Below are 9740 nucleotides of genomic sequence, written 5' to 3' on the forward strand. Positions count from 1 at the left end.
TTGCGGTTTCTCGTATCGCGACATTGCTGCTCGCGTTGGTCGAGATCCAATGACTGTTAGCAAAATATGGAATCGGTGGGTTCAGGAGGGTAATACGGAACGCCGTGCTGGATCCCAACGGCCTCGTATCACTAGCAGTCGAGATGACAGGTATCTTATCCGCATGGCTGTAACGGATCGTGCAACCACGTCTCGATACCTGAGTCAACAGATGGGGACGTTTGCAAGACAACAACCATCTGCACGAACAGTTCGACCACGTTTGCAGTAGCATGGACTATCAGCTCGGAGAACATGGCTGCAGTTACCCTTGACGCTGCATCACAGACAGGACCACCTGCGATGGCGTACTCGACGACGAACCTGGGTGCACGAATGGCATAACGTAATTTTTTCGGATGAATCCAGGTTCTGTTTACAGCATCATGATGGTCACATTCGTGTTGACGACATCACGGTGAACGCACATTGGAAGCGTGTATTCGTCATCGCCATACTAGCGTATCACCTGGCGTGATGGTATGGGGTGCCATTGGTAACACGTCTCGGTCACCTCTTGTTCGCATTGACGGCACTTTGAACAGTGGACGTTACATTTCAGATGTGTTACGACCCGTGGCTCTACCCTTCATTCGATCACTACGAAACCCTACATTTCAGCAGGATAACGCACGACTGCATATTGCAGGTCCTGTACGGGCCTTTCTGGTTACAGAAAATGTACGACCGCTGCCCTGGCCAGCACATTCTCCAGATCTCTCACCAATTGAAAACGCCTGGTCAATGGTGGCCGAGAAACTGGCTCGTCACAATACGCGAGTCACTACTCTTGATGAACTGTGGTATCGTGTTGAAGCTGCTTGAGCTGCTGTACCTGTACACGCCATCCAAGGTCTGTTTGACTCAATGCCCAGGTGTATCAAGGTCGTTATTACGGGCAGAGGTGGTTGTTCTGGGTACTGATTTCTCAGGATCTATGCACCCAACCAAATTGCGTGAAAATGTAATCGCATGTCAGTTCTAGTATAACATATTTGTCCAATGAATACCCGTTTATCATCTGCATTTCTTCTTGGTGTAGCAATTTTAATGGCCAGTAGTGTATGTGAGCATTTTGGCTGATCAGATCCATCTCATGGCAACCGTTTGTTCCCCAGTGCTCATGCTGTATTCCAAGACGACAGGGTCCCTGTTCACACAGCTCACATAGTCCAGGACTGAGTTTTTGAGCACGAGGATGAACTGTGTAACCTCCCCCTCACTTATCGACCTTAATGACAGTGAAAAATTAAACCGCGTGTACCTAATGGAAATTTGGGAAAAGCAATCGTCACCGAAGTTAAACTGTCGGTAAAGAGGGAGGAAAGGGTTACATCTAAATGAAAGGGAAAATGCAAATGAAACTGGTGGAAATTAATTTTAATAAGGGGTAAAGTAAATAAAGAAAGTAAATGTGCGGTCGTCACGTTAACAATTAATTGGCGCTAATTAGATATTTGAGATTTGGGGGAAATTACGGTCGCCAGTCCTAAGGACAATTACTATAGTATCTGAAAAAGAAAGGTTATTACACATATAATTAGCACTAGAAGCGTGGCAACTGAAGGTTGACACGTGTAGTGTGAGAACTGAAAGTTTGTCAGAAGTAGTAAATTTCGCTACACTCTGACTTAATTTAGCAAAAGAATTAATAAAACCGGAAAATCGAAAGTTAATTTAGTGACTGAAGTTAATAGTGAGCTTTCTTTCTGAAGCACATCGAAATTCAGTAAAATACGGTTAGTCTTGGACTACCTCAACAATCATTTCAAAAGCTACTTGAATCTACGCAATTTAGAAATAAGAGATTTAACTTTGAACTTGAATTAAATGATTCTGAACAATTAACAACAGTAAAATTTAGTACTTACCAAGCTGAGCTGCAGTCACAGGTAAGCTAAAATATGGTAACAAAACTAGCATTCTTAATTTGTGCTTGTGTAATCTAAGTATTGTAGCCAGCTATGAATACTTTAACTGAACTTTGAAATTAAAGCTGCGAAATTGAATTATGTTACTTCAATGCTGGCGTTTGAATTTCAACGACACTAGGGTTCATTTCGGAAAAGGAAGGGACCCTGCTTGGCAATGCAATTGGGACAATGAGCAACAAAGGTTCATGCTAAGTTGCTGTAATTTTGTGATGCAACAATTTTAAAAGTTTGAAAAGCTGAGGTCTGCCATACAGTTCTAAAACTTTACGTGTTTCCAGTCTTCCTTGTTGGTTGATTGAAGGTTTGAAGCCGTCGATCGAGGAGGTGGCGACAGTCACTCATTGTCGGCCGTCGCTGTTGCAGAAGCTGGATGTTGGCGCGCCTTCTTCTCGACACGGTCACCAGACGAAACGGGCTCTTGATGTGCGCCAGCTAATGCTTCCCGTTCGCGACACCATGTCAGAAACTATCATCGCAAGTCGAGCGCAATTACATGCTGCCAAACCTCGAAAGCGCGGCAACTCGCGGGAGCTTCACACAACACACCTCCTCCACTCCCTACTCCAGCCAGACCCTCTCTGCTCAGCCCGCGCTCCACGCGGCAGGGTTAACACAACCAAAGATCCTACACACTTTGATTCTTCACACGACCTATCGATGTAATCGTTCGATAGCAGTTTTCCCTAGGCAAGACCCAGCGTAAAAATACAAATAATATTTACGAAACAAACCAATTATACATCGACATAAATGCATAAATATATATATACAAATAGAAAAACAATTACAATATGTAAAGACACAGAAATGTCATATATTCAGGTAACAAAAATAAGGAAAACAAATTTATAGTACAATAGATGGAAATAGGAGGATATGCATTTCCGGCGTTACAACTGTCTCACCTCCTCTGGCCACCACAGTCAGCAGGTCTCAATATAATTGAGCCTACGTGGTCTACTTTCGAGAGGATGGTACGTGATCGCTATGCACTTCCATCAATTTGACCAGAACCTGCCACTTTTTATAGAGAAGAAGGCTATGATATTTCCCTAAAAACTATACGGAAGCTGTATTCACCCATTCCGAGAAGACTGGAAGCTCTTTCGAATGCTAACGGTTTTTTTCCTGCACCGTATTAAGCACGGTAATGTATCATATTCATAGGTTTTTAATATTTTTGTCCACCACACGGCCGTAACGAAAGTAAAGGAGCCAGGCAAGCAGATTCACGAGGAAAATTAACTGCTAGTGCCTACTTTGACGTTTGTGATGATCTTGTCAACTGAGTCAGGTGATCCAGCTTCTGCTGTTGGGCCACTCTGTCGCTCGGTTGGAACACTCGCATGGAGTGACACTTGCACGGAGTCTGGGGCTCGTGCCGGGCTAACCGGCTTTTCACAGGCATATGCACACTAAAATGTTATCGATGATCGAATCGCGATGGTCCACGGTCCCCTGCCCACTTCAGTCGCAGTCGATGTTGTCGTTAGGTCAATATGGGAACACGTAGGGGTGGCCTGCTGTGAAGCTCCATGCTCAACACTGTACGATGATCGGTGTGCTCCGAAACACCTGGGCGTGCACCAGCACTGTGCTCCTTCGGAAGAGAAGCCACGGATGACCATCTATCCTACTTTACAGAGTAGACAAGCCTTCGAACCCACGTTCTGTGAATTTAGCGCCTAATGGTAGTTTCACTGCCCTTCTACCTCTTTCCGTACATGCTCGCGACGTAGCACGAGAACATCTACATCTACATCTACATCTACATCTACATTTATACTCCGCAAGCCACCCAACGGTGTGTGGCGGAGGGCACTTTACGTGCCACTGTCATTACCTCCCTTTCCTGTTCCAGTCGCGTATGGTTCGCGGGAAGAACGACTGTCTGAAAGCCTCTGTGCGCGCTCCAATCTCTCTAATTTTACATTCGTGATCTCCTCGGGAGGTATAAGTAGGGGGAAGCAATATATTCGATACCTCATCCAGAAACGCACCCTCTCGAAACCTGGCGAGCAAGCTACACCGCGATGCAGAGCGCCTCTCTTGCAGAGTCTGCCACTTGAGTTTGTTAAACATCTCCGTAACGCTATCACGGTTACCAAATAACCCTGTGACGAAACGCGCCACTCTTCTTTGGATCTTCTCTATCTCCTCCGTCAACGCGATCTGGTACGGATCCCACACTGATGAGCAATACTCAAGTATAGGTCGAACGAGTGTTTTGTAAGCCACCTGCTTTGTTGATGGACTACATTTTCTAAGGACTCTCCCAATGAATCTCAACCTGGTACCCGCCTTACCAACAATTAATTTTATATGATCATTCCACTTCAAATCGTTCCGCACGCATACTCCCAGATATTTTACAGAAGTAACTGCTACCAGTGTTTGTTCCGCTATCATATAATCATACAATAAATGATCCTTCTTTCTATGTATTCTCAATACCTTACATTTGTCTATGTTAAGGGTCAGTTGCCACTCCCTGCAAAAAGTGCCTATCCGCTGCAGATCTTCCTGCATTTCGCTACATTCGACCAGCTTTGCCGTTTTCGGTACCCTAGTTCGCAGGCTCTGCCTAATAATAATCCCCTCTTTGTCAGAGTCGCTTATCTCAACGGATTTCCCCATTTGCAGCTCGTATCTTCGCTAGGGTGATTCCCCGTCCGTATCTATTCCGCTTACATACTTTTGTTACCGCGTCACGTACCCGCAACGCCACCAAGCGGCATCCAACGTCGCGATTGGGAGTGGTCGTAATGTTTTGCTTTATCAGTGTATATCTTGCACAGAGAAGCTATGTTCAACTTATGTCAGCTATGCACGGTATTTCACAATTCCTATTACAGACTTCTGTGGTTTGTTGACGGGACTTAGTAGATAAAGTGTTGGTAAGGAATCCATATCCGGAAATTTACTATTGGGACGTAAGACATATTTGAAAATAGAATTACTTCACTTCACGTTAAGTGTACAGCGCAGACAATGACTGTTACCTACAGGGTGTTTCAAAAATGACCGGTATATTTGAAACGACAATAAAAACTAAACGAGCAGCGATAGAAATATACCGTTTGTTGCAATATGCTTGGGACAACAGTACATTTTCAGGCGGACAAACTTTCGAAATTACATTAGTTACAATTTTCAACAACAGATGGCGCTGCAAGTCATGTGAACAATACAGAAGACAACGCAGTCTGTGGGTGCGCCATTCTGTACGTCGTATTTCTGCTGTAAGCGTGTGCTGTTCACAACGTGCAAGTGTGCTGTAGACAACATGGTTTATTCCTTAGAACAGAGGATTTTTCTGGTGTTGGAATTCCACCGCCTAGAACACAGTGTTGTTGCAACAAGACGAAGTTTTCAACGGAGGTTTAATGTAACCAAAGGGCCGAAAAGCGATACAATAAAGGATCTGTTTGAAAAATTTCAACGGGCTGGGAACGTGACGGATGAACGTGCTGGAAAGGTAGTGCGACCGCATACGGCAACCACAGAGGGCAACGCGCAGCTAGTGCAGCAGGTGATCCAACAGCGGCCTCGGGTTTCCGTTCGCCGTGTTGCAGCTGCGGTCCAAATGACGCCAACGTCCACGTATCGTCTCATGCGCCAGAGTTTACATCTCTATCCATACAAAATTCAAACGCGGCAACCCCTCAGCGCCACTACCATTGCTGCACGAGAGACATTCGCTAACGATATAGTGCACAGGATTGATGACGGCGATATGCATGTGGGCAGCATTTGGTTTACTGACGAAGCTTATTTTTACCTGGATGGCTTCGTCAATAAACAGAACTGGCGCATATGGGGAACCGAAAAGCCCCATGTTGCAGTCCCATCCTCCCTGCATCCTCAAAAAGTACTGGTCTGGGCCGCCATTTCTTCCAAAGGAATCATTGGCCCAGTTTTCAGATCCGAACCGATTACTGCATCACGCTATCTGGACATTCTTCGTGAATTTGTGGCAGTACAATCTGCCTTAGACGACACTGCGAACACGTCGTGGTTTATGCAAGATGGTGCCCGGCCACATCGCATGGCCGACGTCTTTAATTTCCTGAATGAATATTTCGATGATCGTGTGATTGCTTTGGGCTATCCGAAACATACAGGAGAAGGCGTGGATTGGCCTCCCTATTCGCCAGACATGAACCCCTGTGACTTCTTTCTGTGGGGACACTTGAAAGACCAGGTGTACCGCCAGAATCCAGAAACAATTGAACAGCTGAAGCAGTCATCTCATCTGCATGTGAAGCCATTCCGCCAGACACGTTGTCAAAGGTTTCGGGTAATTTCATTCAGAGACTACGCCATATTATTGCTACGCATGGTGGATATGTGGAAAATATCGTACTATAGAGTTTCCCAGACCGCAGCGCTATCTGTTGTTGAAAAAAATTGTAACTACTGTAATTTCGAAAGTTTGTCTGCCTGAAAATGTACTGTTGTCCCAAGCATATTGCAACAAACGGTGTATTTCTATCGCTGCTCGTTTAGTTTTTATTGCCGTTTCAAATATACCGGTCATTTTTGAAACACGCTGTATGTGCTCTACATGAAATGTTCCACTTGATGATCCTGCTATTCGTTACACAAAGTACATCTGCGACGTGAGCTTCCACACAAACTGTCCACAAACCGTGGTGCGCGTCCGTGGAGCACCACGGTTAACCTCCCCTATTTGATAGCGTACCAGCTTCAGCCATTGCTGTAGTTACACGAAAACAGTTGGACTGAGGTGACCCGGAAAACGTTCCCGATGCATACATTGTGCAGCTCCGCCGTTACACACGGTTCCGTGAAGCGGGAGATTTTAAAATGAACCGATATTTGAACTTGTATAAAAACGGTACATTTCAGGATGTGGGTTCCTTATCAAGACTTTAGCTACTACTTCCCCTGTTGAGCCCCTATACGCCTGTAATAGAAATCGTGAAAAACCTGCTTATGTGCAGGTTCCTGACCTTTTAGTTAGTATGACAAGGCATTTTACGTACATACACTGATCCATTGGTATGCACCACATATTATTTCGTGGTTACTTTAAAGTGTGATTTGTAAAGTAAAATTCCTTGTTTGTAATTTGGTATTAATATTTTCCATTATAGTTTCTAAAGATCCACTCAGAAGTAAAAATATTGTGATCGTGTTAGAGAGGAAGAAAACTAAATTATACTGTTTTGCCGAAACACAGTTTGCTTCTTGCACAGAAGAAAACAGCAACCAGCCGCTACTGATAAGATAGTTATTTACACAAATACCTCCATTACAGGCTGCGAACCGACAGATTCACCTTCAGACGACCGTTTACGTCTAGATACACATTTGTTGATGTTTACATTAGTTTTTGTTTCCGGATGAAATAACAGGTTTACTGTTACTTGTCACTGTTTATTTATACCCACAACGCGTACCTCCATCATCAGGTGGATTTACATGTGTTATCGCGATATGTGCGTGTAGTGTTACGACTTTGGGGTAACATGTGGCACTGTCAAGTGGACAAAGAATAACACTATTTCAGAACATGGTTTTGAGGCGTTTCGATTAAAAAACGTTTATGTAGATCTGAAAATAAAACAACTAAAACGGAATACCTGCAGTGGTCACTGGTTCCATTCTCTGTCGTAGTATATCATTTATAAACTGTCATACTTTGTAAACAAAGATGGTTTCTGGAAACTGTCAGGAGGAAAGAACATAATAGCAAAACAGAAACATTATCTCGAAGTGCAAAGAATATATAGAAAAAGAACACTACTATTTCAGAATAGATTTTAAAGGACTGTGGAGATCTTTGTTTGAGTTGGTGGCTACATGCTTTAGAAAAAATATTTCAAATGATATAAAATTTTGTTTCAGGTTTATACACTGTAAATCTCATAGTCATTTGTATAATCAGGTGATATGTTGCAAACCTGGAGTACAATAATTACGTTTCCAACAGCGGTAGAATTGTACATAAATAACAATTTTGGCTGAGATTTTGTGGATGAAAGGATTGTGGAAAAAACTGTAACTAATTTTGGATATACTAGAGCTGTGGGCGGTTTAAAATTACATTTGTTACATGTTGTAACTAAGTAAAGAATGAAGTAACACATTGATTCTAAGATATGCAAATAGATACACTCTTAATAGTATATACAGATATATGCACATCAGGGTACAATTTGTTGGCTTTATCTCCGTAACTCTGTTGAGTTTTTGAGTTAGGCAAGTTATTTTTCATTTGGAAAATACCAAAGGAAACATGCTAATATCTAAATTAATTCATGGAAAATGTGAAAGGGAGGATGGAGACAGAGGGAGAAAGAGAGAGAGAGATTGAGAGAGAGAGAAGAGAGAGAGATAGAGAGAGATGGTGGAAGAGAGAGATTCAGGTACAAATAATGAAAGGAGTGATTGGAGGACAGCAAAGTTTTTTAGAGCAGGAAGGTGTTAAGATTACATCTGTTACGTGTTATAAGTATGAAAAGGTTAGAGTAATACACTGGTTATGCTTTAAAAATATACAGATCTGCACTGTGTGCCGTCATTTGATATAGGCCTACTCCAAGTTGAGAGGGGGTACAAGTGTTGGTATGATGGTATATTTGGAAATGAGGCCATTCCATTCTTCATTTGGGAAATATCATGGTAACATAACTAATTATTTATTGTAAATATTAGTTATGGTACCACAATGTTTCTCCAATGACAATGGAATGATCTCATTTACAAATACACCATCGCACTAACAGCTTCTACTCCGTGTAACCTTAAGAGTATCTCAGATAACAGCGCATACTAATATCTATCTGCATATTTTGAAGCATAATCAATGTACACTGACAGGAAAAAAATTAATACTCCCGAAAAGACGACATCGATTTTGATCTGGTGAAGGCGTTCGATGCAGTTCCGCACTGTCGCCTGATAAACAAAGTAAGAGCCTACGGAATATCAGACCAGCTGTGTGGCTGGATTGAAGAGTTTTTAGCAAACAGAACACAGCATGTTGTTATCAACGGAGAGACGTCTACAGACGTTAAAGTAATCTCTGGCGTGCCACAGGGGAGTGTTATGGGACCAATGCTTTTCACAATATATATATAAATGACCTAGTAGATAGTGTCGGACGTTCCATGCGGCTTTTCGCGGATGATGCTGTAGTATACAGAGAAGTTGCAGCATTAGAAAATTGTAGCGAAATGCAGGAAGATCTGCAGCGGATAGGCACTTGGTACAGGGAGTGGCAACTGACCCTTAACATAGACAAATGTAATGTATTGCGAATACATAGAAAGAAGTATCCTTTATTGTATGATTATATGATAGCGGAACAAACACTGGTAGCAGTTACTTCTGTAAAATATCTGGGAGTATGCGTGCAGAACGATTTGAAGTGGAATGATCATATAAAATTAATTGTTGGTATGGCGGGTACCAGGTTGAGATTCATTGGGAGAGTCCTTAGAAAATGTAGTCGATCAACAAAGGAGGTGGCTTACAAAACACTCGTTCGACCTATACTTGAGTATTGCTCATCAGTGTGGGATCCGTACCAGATCGGGTTGACGGAGGAGATAGAGAAGATCCAAAGAAGAGCGGCGCGTTTCGTCACAGGGTTATTTGGTAACCGTGATAGCGTTACGGAGATGTTTAACAAACTCAAGTGGCAGACTCTGCAAGAGAGGCGCTCTGCATCGCGGTGTAGCTTGCTGTCCAGGTTTCGAGAGGGTGCGTTTCTGGATGAGGTATCGAATATATTGC

This window comes from Schistocerca cancellata, chromosome 2 (assembly GCF_023864275.1).
Source record: "Schistocerca cancellata isolate TAMUIC-IGC-003103 chromosome 2, iqSchCanc2.1, whole genome shotgun sequence".
Classification (NCBI taxonomy): domain Eukaryota; kingdom Metazoa; phylum Arthropoda; class Insecta; order Orthoptera; family Acrididae; genus Schistocerca; species Schistocerca cancellata.